The 21224-nt window shown below is 39.8% G+C and overlaps 1 long non-coding RNA gene across 3 annotated transcripts in view; it reads left to right on the top strand.

Moving 5' to 3' along the window:
* Nucleotides 1–4368: 4368 nt before the first annotated feature.
* LOC105489876 (uncharacterized) overlaps nucleotides 4369–21224 on the top strand; it is a 32964-nt gene continuing 16108 nt past the window's right edge. For all 3 annotated transcript variants that reach the window (XR_011625237.1, XR_011625235.1, XR_011625236.1), the window contains exon 1: nucleotides 4369–5043. This is a non-coding gene — a long non-coding RNA (uncharacterized lncRNA). The remainder of the gene's footprint in view (nucleotides 5044–21224) is intronic.

The following is a 21224-nucleotide window of genomic DNA, read 5'->3' as shown; positions in this document are numbered from 1 at the left end:
ATCAATTTTTTTTTTCTGTGTGTCTGCTCTCGTACCAGTACCAAGCTGCTTTTGTTAGCAAGACGTTATGGTATAGTTTAAGGTCAGTATTATGACGCCTCTGGCATTGTTCTTTTTGTTTAGGATTGCTTCAGCTATTCAAGGTCTTTTGTGGTTCCATATAAATTTTAGAATAGATTTAGTTCTAATTCTGTGAAGAATGATGAGAGTTTTATGTAAATAGCATTGAATCTGTGAATTCCTTTGGGCAGTATGACAATTTTTACAATATTGATTCTTCCAGTCCATGAGCATGAGATGTTTTCCCATTTATTTGTGTCATTTACGACTTATTTCTGCTGTGTTTTGTAGTTCTCCTTGTAGGGATCTTTCACCTTGTTTGTTGTCTGTATTCCCAGGCATTTCCTTTTCTTTATGGATATTGTAAGTTGGATAGGATTGTGTTCTTGATTATACTCTCAGCTTGGATGTGGTTGGCATATAGAAAGGCTGGCAATTTTTGTCCATCGATTTTATATCCTGACACTTTACTAAAGTTGTTTATTCTAGAATTATTTTGGCAGAGTTTTTAGGATTTTCTAGGTATAGAATTATATGATCAGTGAAGATGGACGGATTGACTTCCTTTCCTATTTGGATGCTGTTAGTCCATTCTCACACTATAAAGAAACACCTAAGACTGGGTAATTTATAAAGACAAGTGTATGAATTGGCTCATTTAGTATGAGGTTGACTGTGGGTTTGTCATAGATGGCTATTATTATGCTGACGTATGATGCTTTGATGTCTAGTCTGTTGAGGGTTTTTATCATGAGTGGATGTTGGATCCTATCAAAAGCTTTCTCAGCAACCACTGACATAATAATATGGTTTTTGCTTTTATTCTGATTACATTGTGAATCACAGTTACTGTAGATATTGAATGAGCTTTGCATCCCAGGGGTAATGCCCACTTGACCATCGTGTATCACATTTTAAAGTGCTTCTGGATTCCATTTGATAGTATTTTGTTGAGGATGTTTAGGTCTGTGTTCATCAAGAATATTCATCTATTTTCTTTAGTCATTATGTCTCTTCCTGATTTTCTGTGCCAAGAGCACACAGTAGAGAAAGGATGGTCTTTTCAATAATGGTGTGAAAACCGGGCATCCATATGCATAAGAAATAAAATTAGGCCTTCTTTAACTCCATATAAAAATCAACTAACAATGGACATAATACCTGAAGCCATATACTTATAAATGACATGGAGGAAAAAAAATTTTCCTGCCATTAATTCGGAACTGATTTCTTTGAATTTAATAACAAAGCACAGGAAAAACTATGTGCAATTATGTATCTGACGAGAAGTTCTACCCAAATGTATAAATAACCCATACAACTCAATAGGAAATAACAAATGACCTGATAAAAAAGGGCAAAAACCTGGATAATTTTTTTCAGAAGATACATGCATGGCAAATAGAAAACGAAAAGGTTCTCAACATTCCTAATTATCAGAGGAATTCAAATAAAAAGCACAATGTGATATCACCTCACACCAGTTAATATGGCTATTCTCAGAAATGTAATAGATGACAAATGTTGGCAAGAATGTGGGGAAAAGGGAATATGCTGTGGTAGGATTGATTACTCGATGAGTTGAAAATAAAGCTGTCATATAATCTGGTGATCCCACTTCTTGTTATATATTCAAAGGGAATAAAATTATTTTGCCAAAGACATGTTCGTTGCAAGATTATTAGTAATAGTGTAGATTTGTAAAATAATTTAATGACTGTAAATGGATGAATGTATAAAAAAATGTGTATATATAAAACCGAATTTTATTTGGCTTTGAAAAGAAGGAAATTCTGACATTTGCAACAACACGGATGGGCCTGGAGGACATGATGTTAAGTGGAACACGCCAGACGCAGAAAGACAAACACTGCATGATCTCATTTACATGTGGGATCTAAAATATTCAAGCTCTTGAAAGCAGAGAGCAAAATAGTGTGTCCCAGACCCGGGAGGAGAGGGAAATCGGGTGATGTTGGTCAAAGGGTACATAGTTTCAGTTGTGCAGGGTGAATGAATTCTGGAGATCTAATGTACAATGTTCCTGTATTTAATACTGTACTGTAAAATAATTTTTGCTAAAAGGGTAGATCTTAGGTATTCTCATCAGACACATACACTCACACCCATAGTACATTTAAAAAAAATAAAGCGGTACCTCTGTGACATGATGGATATACAAATTACCTTGAGTATGATGAGCATTTTACAATTATATTGGATGTGGTTTGGATCTGTGTCCTGTCCAAAATCTCATGTTGTATTATAATCCTCAGTTGTGAAGGTGGGACCTGGTGTGTGATGACTGGGTCATGGTGTGGGTCTTTCATGAATGGTTTAGAATCAACACCTGGTACTGTTCTCACAACAGTGCGTGAGTTCTCACGAGATCTGGTTGTCTAACAGTGTGTAGACACCCCCTACCACTTCCTGTGGCTTCTGCTCTGGCCACGTGATGTGCCTACTCCCCTTTGTCTTCTCCCATGATTATAACTTTCCTGAGTCTCCTGGAAAGGAGAAGCCACTGCATCTCCTGTACAGCCTGTAGAACTGCAAGCCAATTAAACATTTTTGTTTTTTCAGACTACTCAGTCTCGGGCATTTCTTTATAGCAATATAAAAATGGGCTAATATAATATCAAAACATCGAGTGGTGTACCTCAAACATATACATTATTAAAATATTTCAATTACACCTCAATACAACTGAAAAAAAAAAACTTACTCTGAGAATAAAGAAACATATACTTCACATTTTCTCAATAAAAATGAAAAGAATGTAGTAAAACTTACACTAAGATATATGTAACAGCTCTGCTTATAAGATTCATAAACTGGAAACAAATTTAAGGTGTATTGACAGGAAAATCAATCAAAATATTGTCATTTATTTACTTAATGGGCTGACTCAGATGTAAAATCTCTCTGCTCTCTCTCTCTCTCTCTCCATATGTACATGAACATTTTGAGTTTTCGTATCAGAGTCAGTCCATTAATTGAATAAGTGTCAATATGTTGATGTAATTTTATACATTAAATATCACGAATTAACCTCAAAGATAGCAAAGAAGTTCCTCACCAATAAAATGTCCATAAAGTTTGATTCCATTAATATAAAGTTCAAAGCAGGGAAAAATAGATCTATAGAGTCAGAAATCGAAACATTTCCCCATGCAGGATTTGACCGCAGGCACAGAGAAAGACGTGTGTTGTGGGGATGGACTTGCTCTTCAGGCTGCCTTAGGTGCTGGGAACAACAGTATTCACATTTGCCAGAAACTAGCTTGTGACACATTTCAGATCTATGCATTTTTTTCTTATGTATAAAATTTATCTCATAAAAACAACACAAAAGGTAGAATAGTTTGAAATTCAGCAAACAATAAAATTAATATTAAAATCTCTCCAAAGTATGAACATTGTTATGTGAATTAACAAAATGCATTTGAGTATACCTACTAAAATTAAATCCCAGAAATCAAAAAGATAACGGTAACACCTGAAACTTAATAATTTATAAGCATACATTTCATAGGGAAGGAAAAAATAGTCAAGACATGAGGAACATGTATTTTTTCCAATCAAATGACACTAAATTATATATACAATATTGTAACCTGTGTCATTAGTGTAAATTACTAATATTTTGTGTTCTATTACAACAGAACAACTTTTAAAAAAGATATTTGAGATCACATGAACTAAATTGAATGTATTTTCAATATTGGCCCAATTATTACACCTCTAATAATACCCTGGTTTTGAGTAGGGCCTTGAAAAAAATAATTATTTTAAGGTCGGTGATCTGCCTGCCTCAATCTCCCATTGCGCTAGGATTACAGGTATGAGCTGCGCAAATATTTGTTAAGCGCCTACTTTGTGCCAGGCATGTGCTAGACACCCTCACTGTGTGCTGTTCCCACACCACAATCATCTGCTCAGAAATTAAAACCGAAAAAGGAACATTGTCGCAACCACACAAACTGGGGGGCAGGGGGCAGGATCGGGGATGGAGGCGATTCCCAGGCCAGAAAATGCAGCCACCAGAAACCTGTTTTCCATTTCTCGGTAAGTCTCCACTAAACAGTTGTTTTAAAGCCTCTCGATGTTGACCGAGAGGAATGTTGTTTTCTCTCTGCTCCCTCCGGGGTTGGCGCCTGGTGGGCGTTCAAATACTCTGAATGCTATTTGATAAAAGGACTCCGGTGGCTTGGTGAAAAGAATATCAGTATTTGGACTAGAAAAATTTTTTGTTCAGTTCATATGGTTGCAACAGCCCTTATGAACGATATAAACATCCCTGACCTGACTGCGTAAATGTTGAAGGTAGACCTGGCTCTGGATTCCCGAATCAGAATCTCCAGTTGTCCACACGCCCACAAGGCCCGAGAAGCCAGAGGAGATTTCTATTCTGGAAAGGAGTGAGTGGACGGCACAACTGGTTTGGAGACACGACAAACTGCGCCTGCATTTACAGAAGCAACGCACACAGGGAACGTCCTAGCGCCATCTGGTCTCACACACACGCCTGGGACTCACCGGCGGGTACCCGGGCCTTGGCCAACCCTAGTTGTCTGTACCCAGCTTAGGAGGCCTGGGCGGAAGTCATGCAGGTCGTGGATCTTCCCGTCCAGCACCTCCAGGAAGCTCTTCACCTCCACCTCCAGGTGGCGCTGTCGGGATTTACTCTCCTCAGCGTCTGTCTTTAGGGAACGCGCTTTGTCTTCCAGGTTTTGATCGTCTCTCTGCGGCCTCCATCTTCTCAGAGACACCTTCTCAGTCGCGCTCTGACGTGAGCTGAGGTGTGAGTTCACTTTGTTTCCGGAGATCTTCCAGCTCTGCCTCCTTTTCTCGGAGCTCGGCCTCCGGCTCCTCGCTCCTCCTCCTCAGCTGCGTGTTCTTCTCCTTCTCTCTGTGGATGTCACGGCCTCTTCCTCTGCTCCGCGCTGGCCGCCGACTCCTGCAGCGCCTTATATTTACAAGGTAAGAAGTAATGTTATGATTTGTGAATACAATATGGAATAACTTAGATTATTAAGAAATGATTAAGATAATTATCATTCGTCACCTGAAATTCTTATTTATTGTGACAACCACATTTGAAATGACGATTCGTTAACAGTAGTTAAATGAACAAATACAAATCAATTGATGTAAACAATTAAAAATAAACAAAATCAATAATGAAATACTCCAATATTTTACATTTAGCTCATCATTAAGTTTGATTCTTTAGGACATATTTTTAGAATTATTTTATTGTAATGTTTATTATTAATTCCTACACATTATGCGTAGGTCTGTGCATTTATGTATTTTTCTTTGTTTTTTTTTTTAAACTTATTTTTATTTTTTGAGATGGAATCTTGCTCTGTCGCTCAGGCTGGAGTACAGTGGTGCCATCTTAGGTCACTGCAATCTATGCATTCCGGGTTCAAGTGATTCTCCTGCTTCAGCCTACCAAGTAGCTGGAATTAAAGGCACGTGCCAACACGCCCGGCTAATTTTTGTATTTTTAGTAGAGACAGAGGTTCACTGTGTTGCTCAGGTTGGTCTCGAACTCCTGGCCTCATGTGATCTGGCAACCTAGGCCTTCCAAGGTGCTGAAATTACATGCCTGAGCCACTGTGTCCGGCCTGTACATCTTTCTATGGTTATAAATTTGTGTCCCTATAACTTTGTAGCTGCTGATGTCAACAAATGTTAATAAAACTCTGGAAGAATCGGTGCAAAAAATTAGAAATGGTTATTTCATGAAGGTATATACTTAAATATATATATTTTGTTTTAAAAATTACTAAAATTTAAATACTAACCATAATAAATTCATAATAAATACAAGTAATAAAATGTCACAGCCTAGAATTCTCCAGAGTCCTGCAAACACAAACCTGACTTCTCCAGCTAATGAGAAAGGAAACCTCTCCCTGCACCGGCTCCTGGGACCTGTCCCGTCCTCAGTGGGTCCCGAACGCCCCCTGGGGGATCCACGCGCCCCTGTAGGGAGGTTTGTGTCTGGGCTCACACTGACCTCCCCTCACTGTGTTTCTGGCACAGTAATACACGGCTGTGTCCTCGGTTTTCAGGCTGCTCATTTGCAGACTGGCGATGCTTTTGGAATCATCTCTTGAGATAGTGAATCTGCCTTTCCCAGACGCGGCGTATTCTGTTCTCCCACCATTAGCTTTGTTTCTCATGAAACCTACCCACTCCGGCCCCTTCCCTGGAGCCTGGCGGACCCAGCTCATGTAGTGGTCACTGAAGGTGAATCCAGAGACTGCACAGGAGAGTCTTAGGGACCCCCCAGGCTGGACCAAGCCTCTCCCAGAGTCCACCAGCTGCACTTCACACTGGACACCTGCAAACACAGAGACACCAAGGTCAGAAACTGCCACACATATCCACTGTTTCTCTCACTCATATCCACTCACACTCATTATCTCTAGTTCTCCATGAATTACCTTTCAAAACAGCTACAAGGAAAACCCAGCTTAGCCAAAATTCCATGGCCGGTGGTCTGTGTTGAGTGCTGATCACCAAGTGGAAACCTCTGGGAATCCCAGGCTGGGGCTCCTCTCCCAGAGCTGCAGAGTCAGGGCTGGGCTGGTTTTCATCAGGAGAGGGAGGACCCTATTTGCATGTCTCCTACTATATGGCAAGCACTGGGGTGGGACGCCTGAGAAGATGGTCCCCAGATGAGATGACTGTCCCTTGCAGAAATTTGGTGACAATGATGGTATTTGGAAAATATGCTGTCTCATTATAAAATTATGCTGTGATAAACACTTTGAAATGATCACCCTATTTTATTTTTACATACTTGTGTAAATTGTGTTTTATCAGAACCAGTGGTTTCTCCATGTAGAGATGCTCAGTATGTGTCTAAGAGCTGATATCTGGGACGGGTAAATCCTGGTATCTGGGCCTGTGCTCCTCATCACTGGCCCCAATTACTCCCTGAACCAGCTCCAGGACAGAGGTGGACATGCCTAGTGTGGTTTGTGGAACCCATTTCCTGTATTGAGAACATGTGTGTTTTTGCTGCATTCTAGCATTCACCTAAAAATATGGTGAGAACTAAGGTTCAGGCAGATAAATTCTTAAGTATTTCTGAAATTTAATATACATTTTTTCTATCATTCTGTCACTCCTTCTTTGTCTAAGTTTCCATTTGTTCCTTGTAATGAATTTTATAAGTTTTAGTTCGGAGATAATAAACTTTCATATATTTAAAGTGTATAGTTGATAAACATGATGTAACCATCATCATTATCAAGGTGGACAAGAAAATTCTCAACATTTTCTTTTGTTCTTCTATATTCTTCCTCCTTTTCCCTTTCTTTCTTCTACTCATTTCCCTGACAACTACTGATCTTTACATTGCTGCAGATTCAATTTAATTCATCAGAACGTAAAAAATGAAATATCAGGGTATATATTCTTGTTTGGCTTATTTTAGTTAGTGTAAATAATTAGGTGTTTTACCTTGTAGTTATGTATATCAGACATTTACTTATTATAAATGCTGGGTAGTATTCTAGCAAACAAATTTACCCTAACTTTTTTTTATTAAGCAGCTGAACAATATTTGAATTTTTTTTGTCATTCTTAAAAAATCTACTACTAAGCTTGGAAATGTATATAGAAAATGAATATATTTGTCTTATGTTTAGAACTGCACCAACAATAACAGATAAACATGGAAGATGGAACTTTGCAAATTTTCTTTAATACTTTGGATAATTACAGTTTCAAAACCAACAATAAATCTCAAGTTTAGGGATAAGTAAGTTCTCATAGTGATTAACAAAGCCAGGGTTTGAAATTACATATAGAAGAGTCTGGAATATGAAATATAGGCTACTCCAATAAAAAAATACAAATACATATTGGATTGCTTGAAATTGAGTGTGGTAAGTATTTTGTAGTGTGAAATTTTAAGGAACCACATATTAAAAGCTAACCTATCATCTTGAAACCCTTTCCCTGGAGAAGGGGACAGTCATAAAAATCCTTTCTCAAAGTGTCTGTCTGGGAGAAAAGAAGAGCCCACACTTCTAAAATATATTCAGATCCAATTCCTTTATTTCCACTACAGAACTAAGAATTTGCTCTGCCAAGGCAAACCACTGAAACCAGAATCCTAGGGACACTGTTTCAACCCCTTAGGAGTTGAGATGGGAACAGAGGTCTCCACCCAAAGCCCATTGAGAAGCAGCTCCTCTCTCTATATTATGGAATGATAGCCTTAGTCTGCAGGGTAGGGCAGCAGAACTGGAAGGTGGTGGCGTCAATGGAGAACACGAGCTGTGGGAGGGAGCACCTGGGGAAAGCAGGAGGACACTACCCCAGGGGAAGAGGCAAGAACACACAGACCAGCATCTCATCTGGTGGAGGTTGAGAAACACTCGCAAGGTCACGCCCAGACTCAGGGTCACGATGCCTTCCTAGGAATAAGGACCCAGGAATATGGACCCTTTAGTCTAATGCCCTTCAGCAACTGAGAAATTGTCAGTAAATAAAACACTTTAATGCACTTGTTTCTTAATGAATAACACTTGATAAAAGTGGTGGTTATGAAATAATAATTTATATCACTAATACAAATTTTCATTTAGGATATATTCTCCTACCTGATGTAAATCAGCTCAGAAGGCAGAAGTTATTGCACTTAATAGAGCTTGTATATTAACCAAAGACCAGGATTAAATACAGATGTTCTACAGTAGCACAGAATCTAAAATGTGCTGCAAGCAGAGGAAGTTTTTAAATCTTCTGGAAGCCCCGTCAAAATAGACAACAAGAAAAGACACTTTTAAATGAATTCCTACACGTTAGAGACCTGACATATGAATTTGAAACAAATGAAAATAAAGAGAAAAATGAAACACTAGTATGAAAACTGGAATAATGTTCGGGTGCATCATTACATCAAACACTCAATCTTAAGCTGGTGTGTAGTATTATCTAAACATGGAAGGCATCGCCATTGTTCACATCATACAGAATCCATCTCACAATAATCTGGGTATGTTGATAAATTGGCATCTTTAAATAAAAAATTATAAAACTTTAATAAAATATGGAAACTCTCTTGGCCAAGAGTTATCCCACTAGCACTATGACATCACGGTCCCTCCCTCAGGACACATCAGTTACTGCCCTATGACCCGGGAGCTGAAAGATTCATACATTTAGAAATTTTACCCTCATTGCTCACCTTTGTCCTATTGCATGCCTGTGTTACAAAATATTGAAAGTAATTTTTGTTTTATATTCACTGCAATCACCGAAAGTTTAATGTTGCCTTTCATGTCATCTTTTAACAGTATTTTGTGATCTTCAACCATGAAATTATGTCCATTAGAAGAAACATCAGGAAAAAAATCTGTTGAATCATATTGGAATAAATATTATCAGGCACTATGAACCAAAATACTGCAGAAAAAAATTCAGGGAGTATTCTTGGGTTGATATTTTGCAACTAAATAATCAGTTCAGACCAGATGTGGTGGCTTATGCCTTTAATTCCACTACTTTGAGAAGCAAAACAGAAGAAGGGGAATCATATGAGACTAGGAGTTTGAGAGCAGCCTGGGCAACATAGAGAGATCCCATTTCTATGAAAGAACTTTTTAAAAAAATCAGCTGGGTTTGGTGATGCACCCCTCTAGTCCTACATAGTCAAGAGGCTGAAACAGAAGGATTGTTTGGGCCGGAAGTTCAAGGTAACAGAGAACTGCACTCCAACCTGTGTGAAAGAGTAAGACCCTATCTCTAATTTTAATAGTAATAGGCAAGAATTGTACACTATTGTAAGGCTACTCAAATAGAAGATATTAAACTGAGAATCCTCAGAAATCCTCTGGTGCTTCTGATGTTTTGGAACAGGCATCTCACCTAAGACATTATAGGCAGATAATCTTAGAGAGTGAAAATTCTCCACAAAAGTCATTGGAACACAACACTTGTCTAATCCCCTGCCCCGTGCCTTTCACCTCTTTCTCCTCATTTTCCTCCTCCTTTTCATTATTATTTGCTTATTCTTAAAATCAGTCTTCTCATTTTGTGTAGACCTGGTTGTTGTCCACCCATATTGGGCTGATCTTTTTTATTCATGATTTTTATAGTTTCTACATAGAATAAGTCATCAGACTATTTTTCTTATGTCTGACTGCTGATGACTTAACACTCATTCCTCCCTCATCTCTTTTCTTTCCCATATGAGGTAAATCTAGTCAGGAATCACAGGAATTCCCTATTTGAAGCCATTTGGAGGTTCACACCCCACAAACTCCTTTCTGTGAGTGAGACCCCTCACTCTGCCTCCACCACCAAACCCCTATAGGAACCCTGAGCCAGTCTCCTTTCTTGCTCGACCAAGCCATTTTGGACATTCCTGAGAGACCAGCACTACTCTTGGCAGACACCTCCAGAGGTAATTAACCTTTCCATATTCACGTGGGGGAATGTGTGGCACCGACAGATATGACATCCATACTGCATTTTAGTTGTGATATCTTGGCCTATTTATGGTGTCAACTAGAACTGATGCTGTGAGCTTGGTGCCACTGCTCCTCACCACAGAATACACCTGTTCCCTGACCCAACTCCAGAAGAGAGCTGGCATGCCTGGTATGGTTTGTTTACTCCCGTTATGTAATAAAATCATGACATTATGTTGTTGTATTCTAGTGTTTCCCTAGGAATATAGGTAAACTTAGGGTTTATTCATGTGTATATTCTGGAGTCTTTGATTTCTCTTATATATTTAATGAAATCTTTAATTCTGTGTTGAGAAATTTAAAATTTATTCAGTTTGATGAGTGAAGTTCTTATGCCATTGTTCTGTGATTTTCTTTTTTAATATCTTCTATATTTCATTCGTCTCTAACTCATTTTCTACCATATTCTAGGTGTTTAAATTTGTAATAGTTTAATGAGGTGAAAATAGCAAATAGTGGCCCTCCCATAATGTGTATAACTTGAAAAATAGTGACATAACCATTACCTTTCTCAACATAGAAAAAACTCAACTGTACTCAACATTTCCTTTTGTTTTCCTATATTTCCTGCTTCCAGACCTCCCCTTCTCACACTACGTCCAGAGTCAACTACTGGTTTTCTTTATGTAACATTAGATTGGTTTTCATATAATAGAGTTTATAAAAGTGGAATAGTATGTATGGACTTGTATGTGTTTGTCATATTTTACTCATCATATGTACTTGTGAATTTACCCTTACTTTTGAGTGTAGTCAGCAGTACCTTATTGTAACAATAGGTGTTTTTTCCGGTCAATGAATTTACCACAATGTGTTTATTAATTAAGCTGCTGATTGATATTTGGATTGCTTTCACTATCTGGCTATTATTTTTTTTTTTTTTAAAGTGGTATTATCTTAGAAAAGTACATAGCTGAGAAACACAACATTCTTATTCTTACAACAATATGAACAGCTCGTAAGCTGGGAAAACTGCACTTTAATCTATGGTTTTCATCACATCAGGTAATCAAAGTTGTAGAATTCTGTGTGTGTGTGAGATTGTGACTGAGAGAGTAGAAGAGAAGAAGGGAAAAAGAAGAGAAAGAGATTGTACATAACTGACCGTAATTTATGAGGTGCTCAAATAAGTACAGGGACTCAGAGTCTTAAGGGAAAAGGTCCACGTAAGATGGAGAGGATGACTTGATGCACCTGCATATGGTTATATATTTGTATAAATGACACTTTCTAATAATACAAAGAATCATGTATGTGAGAATAAACTAGGTGTCTAGTGGTGAAATATAATGATGATGCCAAATCCCATCTCCAGCACCTTTTCCCTGCAATTACACCTTCCTTGGTGTGTGTCCTGAGTGCCTCCTAGTGTCATGAGCGTCTCCTGTTGCTCCTGAGCGCCCCTGCCAGGAGGTTTGTGTCTGGGCTCACAATGATTTCCCCTCACTGTGTTTTTTTAATAAGAATTCATGACTGTGTACTTGTTGTTCAGGTCGCTCAGCTGTAGGAAAAACTGTTTTTTTGCATGTGGATCTGGAGATGGTGCCTGGACTCCTCTTGAGGAGTGGGTTAGGTTGTGCACTCCATCATGAGCTGTGCAGTCCAGTTTCTTCCCTGGCGGCTGATGGATCCAGATCCAGCAGGAAGCACTGGTTGTGATGGAGAATACAGAGATGGCACAGATGAGGGAGAGGGTCTGTGAGGGCTTCACAAGTCCAAGAGTGCGCTGAGAAACACAGTTGTCGGCATGCACAGGTTCTGAACAGCACGTTGAAATTCACAAAATATGCACATTTTGATACATAAATAAAAACAGGACTGTATTGGCAATAATATATAGAAACAGCTCAGAAATAAACTGATATATCTATGGCAAATTGATTTTCAGCATGAAAACCCACAATACACAATGGATAAATCATAGTCTGTCTCTAAGAGGATGTTAGAAAAACTGGATCTACACATGCAAAGAATTAAGAATTTTAGTTTAGAATAAACACAAAAATCAACTCTAAATGGGATAGATTGTTAAATGTATGGCTTGTAATTGTAAAATTTCCCCTACCCAGAAAATAATAAGAATGATTTCCTGTATTTCATATTAAAGTCACAGACAACAAAAGCAGAATTGAACAAGTGGAACTACATCACAACAAAAAGATTTTGCAAAACATGGAAAAAATTCCAACCGACAGAATGGGAATATAATTGCAAGTCATGCATCTGAAAAAGTGTTAATATCCACAGTATACATGCAACTTCTACAACTCATTAGCAAAATCATAATCGTCTGATCTTAAAATGGTCAGTTTTATACCTTAAAAAAATTACGAACTTAGATCTCATGTCAAAGATTCTTCCCTCTGGGTAATGGAAAGTTTTATGGTACACTCGATTAGGGTAGACTTTGTAGTTATTCAATCCAAAATTAATATATGTGGTGTTATCCTGGTGCAGTTGCTGACACCTGTAATCCCAGCACTTTGAAAGGCTGAGTTGGTACCAGTACCATGCTGTTTTGGTTACTGTAGCCTTGTAGTATAGTTTGAAGTCAGGTAGCGTGATGCCTCCAGCTTTGTTCTTTTGACTTAGGATTGTCTTGGCAATGCAGGCTCTTTTTTGGTTCCATATGAACTTTAAAGCAGTTCTTTCCAATTCTGTGAAGAAACTCATTGGTAGCTTGATGGGGATGGCATTGAATCTATAAATTACCTTGGGCAGTATGGCCATTTTCACGATATTGATTCTTCCTATCCATGAGCATGGTATGTTCTTCCATTTGTTTGTGTCCTCTTTTATTTCACTGAGCAGTGGTTTGTAGTTCTCCCTGAAGAGGTCCTTTACATCCCTAGTAAGTTGGATTCCTAGGTATTTCATTCTCTTTGAAGCAATTGTGAATGGAAGTTCATTCATGATTTGGCTTTCTGTTTGTCTGTTACTGGTGTATAAGAATGCTTGTGATTTTTGCACATTAATTTTGTATCCTGAGACTTTGCTGAAGTTTCTTATCAGCTGAAGGAGATTTTGGGCTGCGCGACAATGGGGTTTTCTAAATATACAATCATGTCATCTGCAAACAGGGACAATTTGACTTCTTCTTTTCCTAACTGAATATCCTTTATTTCTTTCTCTTGCCTGATTGCCCTAGCCAGAACTTCCAACACTATGTTGAATAGGAGTGGTGAGAGAGGGCATCCCTGTCTTGTGCCAGTTTTCAAAGGGAATTTTTCCAGTTTTTGCCCATTCAGTATGATATTGACTGTGGGTTTGTCACAAATAGCTCTTATTATTTTGAGGTACGTTCCATCAATACCGAATTTATTGAGCATTTTTAGCATGAAGGGCTGTTGAATTTTGTCAAAGGCCTTTTCTGCATCTATTGAGATAATCATGTGGTTTTTGTCTTTGGTTCTGTGTATATGCTGGATTACGTTTATTGATTTGCGTATGTTAAACCAGCCTTGCATCCCAGGGATGAAGCCCACTTGATCATGGTGGATAAGCTTTTTGATGTGCTGCTGGATCCGGTTTGCCAGTATTTTATTGAGGATTTTTGCATCGATGTTCATCAGGGATATTGGTCTAAAATTCTCTTCTTTTGTTGTGTCTCTGCCAGGCTTTGGTATCAGGATGATGTTGGCCTCATAAAATGAGTTAGGGAGGATTCCCTCTTTTTCTGTTGATTGGAATAGTTTCAGAAGGAATGGTACCAGCTCCTCCTTGTAACTCTGGTAGAATTCAGCTGTGAATCCATCTGGTCCTGGACTTTTTTTGGTTGGTAGGCTATTAATTATTGCCTCAATTTCAGAGCCTGCTATTGGTCTATTCAGGAATTCAGCTTCTTCCTGGTTTAGTCTTGGGAGAGTGTAAGTGTCCAGCATGGTACTGGTACCAAAACAGAGATAAAGACCAATGGAACAGAACAGAGCCCTCAGAAATAATACCACACATCTACAGCCATCTGATCTTTGACAAACCTCAGAAAAACAAGAAATGGGGAAAGGATTCCCTATTTAATAAATGGTGCTGGGAAAATTGGCCAGCCTTAAGTAGAAAGCTGAAACTGGATCCTTTCCTTACTCCTTATGCGAAAATTAATTCAAGATGGATTAGAGACTTAAATGTTAGACCTAATACCATAAAAGCCCTAGAAGAAAACCTGGGTAATACCATTCAGGACATAGGCATGGGCAAGGTCTTCATGTCTAAAACACCAAAAGCAACGGCAACAAAAGCCAACATTGACAAATGGGATCTAATTAAACTAAAGAGCTTCTGCACAGTAAAAGAAACTACCATCAGAGTGAACAGGCAACCTACAGAATGGGAGAAAATTTTTGCAATCTACTCATCTGACAAAGGGGTAATATCCAGAACCTACAAAGAACTCAAACAAATTTACAAGAAAAAAACAAACAACCCCATCAAAAAGTGGGCAAAGGATATGAACAGACATTTCTCAAAAGAAGACATTCATACAGCCAACAGGCACATGAAAAAATGCTCATCATCACTGGCCATCAGAGAAATGCAAATCAAAACCACAATGAGATACCATCTCACACCAGTTAGAATGGCGATCATTAAAAAGTCAGGAAACAACAGGTGCTGGAGAGGACGTGGAGAAATAGGAACACTTTTACACTGTTGGTGGGATTGTAAACTAGTTCAACCATTATGGAAAACAGTATGGTGATTCCTCAAGGATCTAGAACTGGAAGTACCATATGACCCAGCCATCCCATTACTGGGTATATACCCAAAGGATTATAAATCATGCTGCTATAAAGACACATGCACACGTATGTTTATTGCGGCACTATTCACAATAGCAAAGACTTGGAATCAACCCAAATGTCCATCAGTGACAGACTGGATTAAGAAAATGTGGCACATATACACCATGGAATACTATGCAGCCATCAAAAAGGATGAGTTTGTGTCCTTTGTAGGGACATGGATGCAGCTGGAAACCATCATTCTCAGCAAACTATCACAAGAACAGAAAACCAAACACCGCATGTTCTTACTCATAGGTGGGAACTGAACAATGAGATCACTTGAACTCGGGAAGGGGAACATCATACACTGGGGCCTGTCATGGGGAGGTGGGAGGGGGGAGGGATTGCACTGGGAGTTATACCTGATGTAAATGACGAGTTGATGGGTGCTGACGAGTTGATGGGCGCAGCACGCCAACATGGCACAAGTATACATATGTAACAAACCTGCACGTTATGCACATGTACCCTAGAACTTAAAGTATAATAATAAAAAATTTAAAAAAATAAATAAAAAAAGAAAGGCTGGGTTGGGTGGATCATCTGAGGTCAGGAGTTTGAGACAAGCCTGACCAATATGATGAAACCCCGTCTCCACTAAAAATACAAAAATTGGCCCAATGTGGTGGCATGTGCCTGTAGTCCCAGCTACTCTGGAGGCTGAGGCAAGAGAATTGCTTGAACCCGGGAGGTGGACGTTGCAATGAGCTGAGATCGTGCAATTGAACTCCAGCCTGGGTGACAGAGTGAGACTCCATCTCAAATATATATATATATACACACACATACATATATATATATGGTTCTGAATTTACTTAATAGATGTTATTAAAACTGTCATCAGTTGACTCTAGGTTAGGTAGATTGTCAATGATAAAATGAGTGGACCAGATTCCATCGGAGCAGAACTGGATAAAATTAAATTCCATGGTAATTCGGCAGCTTCACCTTTCTCTGGGACTTCCAGCCTGCACTTATTTATAGATGATCTTATAGACATTGGATATTCCTAGACATCTCCAAAGTCTGTCATCCTCTACGTCTCACAGAAATGTGGCATGTCCACCTGTAGCTTGTCAACCCTGAATAACAGACATAAAGAGATTTTAAAATGTGATAACATTTATTCTAGGATGTGCATTGCAATGGAAATATGTATGGGTGCATTCAGGTTGGTAAAGGAAGATAAAGAATTAAGGAAAAATGAGGAGAGTTACATCAGCTGTTTTGAGACAATTATCCTGGGCTAGAAGGATCAATAACAGGGGTAACATCAGTGTAAGGTTGAACAAGCAGTTGTTGGGCAGATATACTTGGAGAAGTAATTCTTTTAAGGTTGTGATGGCTTTTGTGCAAGGTTGTGGCGGTGCAGAGTCTATGATAGTTCTTGTTATCAGGAACATGTGCGTTAGAACCCTCCTTCATGGCCTTCCCCAGATTCATTCGTTAGGGTTTTAACACAAGTGGCTCCATCTTGATTCTAATAAATTTCACAAGCTCTTTCTAACACTACTTCTGAAGCAGATGACTCTGACGGCTTGAACAGGGTTAATTCCACACATCCACATCCCATTTTGATAAAATAAGTTTATCCCCTTCACTATTATCAGCCAACTGCATTCGCAGATGAGTCTACACACAACACAGTGGAGGGTCCTGAGCAGATGGGGAGGGAGGGAAGTCCCATCAGCCTTTCCCATGTGGCTGCAGGAGCCACAGCCTGAGCCCCACCTGAGCTCCAAGAAAATGCCTTGAGCCCTGGAATGTAGACCACAGAGACCATCTGTTTCTTTTTCAGGAAGCAGGGAAAGCAAATAAAAAAGGGAGAACAAACACTCCAAAGAAAGAACATGGATAGGGAGCGAAGGAGCACCAGGTCAGTGCTGATGCTGATTGGATTTAGTGTCAGGAGAAGGGTCAGATGAGAAACCTGTGAGCTTCTACATGACACTGACCCTGGCCCAGCCTTTCTATTGACTGCTATCAGAGTCCTTAGCTAAAGACTGTTCTAGTCCAGGAATCTCCCTGAGGATTCTGTACTGGGCATGATTGGAGACGACTCACCAGGCACCCCTGAGCTTCCTCAGGACTCTGATCTTGGTGGCCATAGTTGAGGCCTTTTCATCTCAGTAAACGTCAATCTGCATTTGGTGCATGTGAGAATAGGTCCTCATATTAAAATACTTTTAAAAATATGTAGAGATGACATTAGGAAGCACAGAATTCTAAACTTAGAGAGGTTCACTGGAGAAACCGTGAGGAGAAGACGAGGTCCCACATCCTGACAGGAAATCAGCCTCTATAGCACCTGCCTCTGGGGTTGACTCTGATCAGTGGGTCCTGAGCAGCCCCTGCAGCTGATTTCCCCTGAACGTTTCTGCAGGGAGGTTTGTGTCTGGGCTCACACTGACCTCCCCTCACTGTGTGTCTCGCACAGTAATAGACAGCCGTGTCCTCGGCTCTCAGGCTGTTCATTTGCAGATACACTGTGTTCTTGGCGTTGTCTCTGGAGATGGTGAATCGGCCCTTGACAGAGTCTGGGTACAATGTGGTACTACCGCTACCACTGCTAATACTTGAGACCCACTCCAGCCCCTTCCCTGGAGCCTGGCGGACCCAGTCCATGTAGTGGTCACTGAAGGTGAATCCAGAGGCTACACAGGAGAGTCTCAGGGACCCCCCAGGCTGTACCAAGCCTCCCCCAGACTCCACCAACTGCACTTCACACTGGACACCTGCAAACAAGAAGAAACTCCAGTCAGAAACTTCCACATGTATCCACTGTTTATCTCACTCTTATCCACTCACACTCAATTTCAATAGTTCTCAATGAATTACCTTTTAAAATAGCAACAAGAAAAACCCAGCTCAGCCCAAACTCCATGATGCGTCCTCTGTGCTCCGTCCTTATCACCAAATGAAAACACCTGAAAATGCCAGGTCTGGGCCTCCTCTCCCAGAGCTGCAGGGTCAGGGCTGGGCTGGTTTTCATCAGCAGAGGGAGGGCTCTATTTGCATGTCTCCTACTATTTAGCAAGCTCTGGGATGAGAGGCCTGAGGAGACAGTGGGGCTCAGAGCATGAGGAGTGTCCTGGGGGAGATTTGTGATATTGGTAGCATTTAGAAACTGTGGTTTCTTATTGAAAGTTTGTTCTGTGATAAAATATTAAAACCTATAAAACTTATAATTTTGTAATTTCTATTTTAAAACAGTGGTATTGAGATACAATCAATCTACACAAACTGTGTATATTAAGTTAGCACCAATCATCTTTTATTTTTACATATGCAGAGGATACATGGTATGTGGTATCAATGTCATTTCCATGTTACAGATGAAAAATTCCTAGCAAAAGCGCAGATGGGTGGTACAATGTCCCCAGACCTCACATTTGGTCAGAGTGAGCCTGGGTATCTGGACCTGTGCTTCTCACCACTGGACCTGACTGCTCCCTGAACCAAGCCCAGCACACAGGGGTCGCAGCTAGTGAGGTTTTCAGAGCCTCTTCTCTGTAATGAGAACATGGTGTGATGTGTATGCACTGTTGTGATTACCTAACAATTGTAAAGAAAAGCACATTTCCTACAGTTTTATTTTCTTGGGTGTCACGCATTTTCTCATGTTAATGTCTATCTTTCTATCAATCTTTATTGAAAAAATTATCCACTTATTTGCAATACTCGTATTGAGGCATTATTGTTGTGTAATAAATGTTGCTTAATTAAAGTGTGCATTTTAATAAGCTCTGAAGTCGAGCATGGTCTTACATACCAGTATTCCCAGCTATGTACGGCAGCAGAAGGAGGGTTGGTGGAGACCCAGGGTCTGAGGCTGCAGAGAGCTATGATCTCACCACTGAGATCCAGCTCGGATGACAAAGCAAGATCATGTCTCCAAAGGAAAAAAATGCAATTTCACATGTGCTCACCTGTGCTTCCCAAAAAACAATCAAGGTAACGATGAATTACACTTAAAAGTTTCCCTGGCTTCCTCCAATTCCTGCCTCCCAGTCATTTTTCTCTCACCATACTGAGTCAGTCCCTCACGTTTGTTACTTCAGATCTATTTTTCAAGATTTGGTTAAAGAGAAATCTTACAGTTTCTATTTCATTTGTGTGGCTTCTTGCTCAGCATAATACTTGAGAGTCAGTAATTTGGTTGTGTATGAGGAATGTGTTCATTGTAATGAAGAACAGAATTCCAGTTAATGAGTGTGCCCCTGCTATTTACAAAGCTCCTTAACATTTTTGTTATTTCCAGTTTCTGAGTGTTACAAATAAAGCTTCTACTTAGCCTGGAGATGCAGGCATCCAAGAGAAAAAAAAATGTATTATTTTTACAACTAAACTTACTGAGCTGCAAATTAGCACATTTTCTTTAAAACATCAGATTATTGATGTTATAGGACAAACAAGGGACCTTACATCTTGTGAAACTCAGTGACCTGCAGGAACAAACAGGAAGAGAATATGACCTTATCTGGGGCAGAGGCCAGCAAATGTCATGTAAGTGAATGCAGGATTAACTTAGACATATTCTTCAGATTGTTTAGAGTTGAGTATAGTAAAGAAGTTATTGTTTCAATTATCAGAGGACATACAACTGAGGATTCCTACTGCTATTGAAACCTTTTCTGCCAGGACTGAGGAGACATCACAAAAATCTCCAGCCTCTCCCTCCCAAGATGTTTCTGTGTGGGAAAGTGGAACAGCAGCTGTGGCTGAAATGCATCCAGACCCACCTCCCCTGCCACCACAACTTTACCAAATAATTAACATACAGGGGCAAAACCACTAACACCTCAGTGTTACAGGCACTGGAGGAACTCATAGAAACTGGGATGGAAGGAAGAAAAGCTCTGAAGCTCTGTCCATTCTCTTAGGAATGACAGTCTCATATCCCATCTCCTCTCTCTTCCCTCTGGAAAAACAGCCTCATCCTGCTGGGAAGGGCAGAAAAGAGGAAGCCGAAGACATCAGTGGGAAGACATAGTGGCTGCTGGAAGCAGATCTGGGAACAAACAAGAAGACCCTCTACCTGGGAATGGGAGGAAGATGCCTGGATCAGCATCACACCTGCAGGAGGGGCAGGGATACTTGGAAGGACACACCGAGTCGGGACTGTGATGTCTGCCTGGAGTATGGCTCCCTCAGAAGGACAGAGAGTGTCCGTTCAGTGCAACCCCTCCCACCACACTGACAATTGTCAGGTCCTTGTGGCTCTGGGATGACCAGGGGGACCTGAAAGACAGAGTCTTTCAGGATGGCACAAGATTAAGGCCCAAAGCCAAGCAGGAAACAAAATTAAGATTTCACTGAATGAATCTGAGTGTCTGGTGGCTGCAGAGGAAACCCACAGCAATTCTGGCACCCACTGCAGTAAGGACTTTCAGATGTAGTCCTGAGTAGTTTCACAGTTTTCTACAGTAAAGGCACAGAAGAGATAGGGCATGATCATCTACAAAAAACTCATAAAACAAATTGTGATCATCTACAAAAATGCAGAAGTCATAAAGCAAATAATTAGCTGACATAAGGAATCTGATAGAAGTATCTTTGGAACGTAAATTTTGAAATAACTTGCATAAATACTTTGAAACATTTACACTTGATCCCATAGAAGGTCTCTGTGTAACTTCATAAGAAATTGCCAACATGTGCTTATTTTAATAACTAATGTTTGTTAATATCATGCTTGTGGATGTAACAAAGACCACAGAGTAGGTTCTGTTAGAACTATTAATAAAAAGCCAAATTTGCAAAATATTTAGAGAGATTTATTCTGAGCCAAATGTGAGGGCCATGCCCTGTGACACAGTCCCACAAGATCTTGAGAACATGTGCCCAAAGTGGCTTGATTGCAGCTTCAATTTAATAA

The sequence above is a fragment of the Macaca nemestrina genome, chromosome 7, assembly GCF_043159975.1.
Source record: "Macaca nemestrina isolate mMacNem1 chromosome 7, mMacNem.hap1, whole genome shotgun sequence".
Taxonomy (NCBI): Eukaryota; Metazoa; Chordata; class Mammalia; order Primates; family Cercopithecidae; genus Macaca; species Macaca nemestrina.
This window is presented reverse-complemented; position numbering and strand designations above follow the sequence as displayed.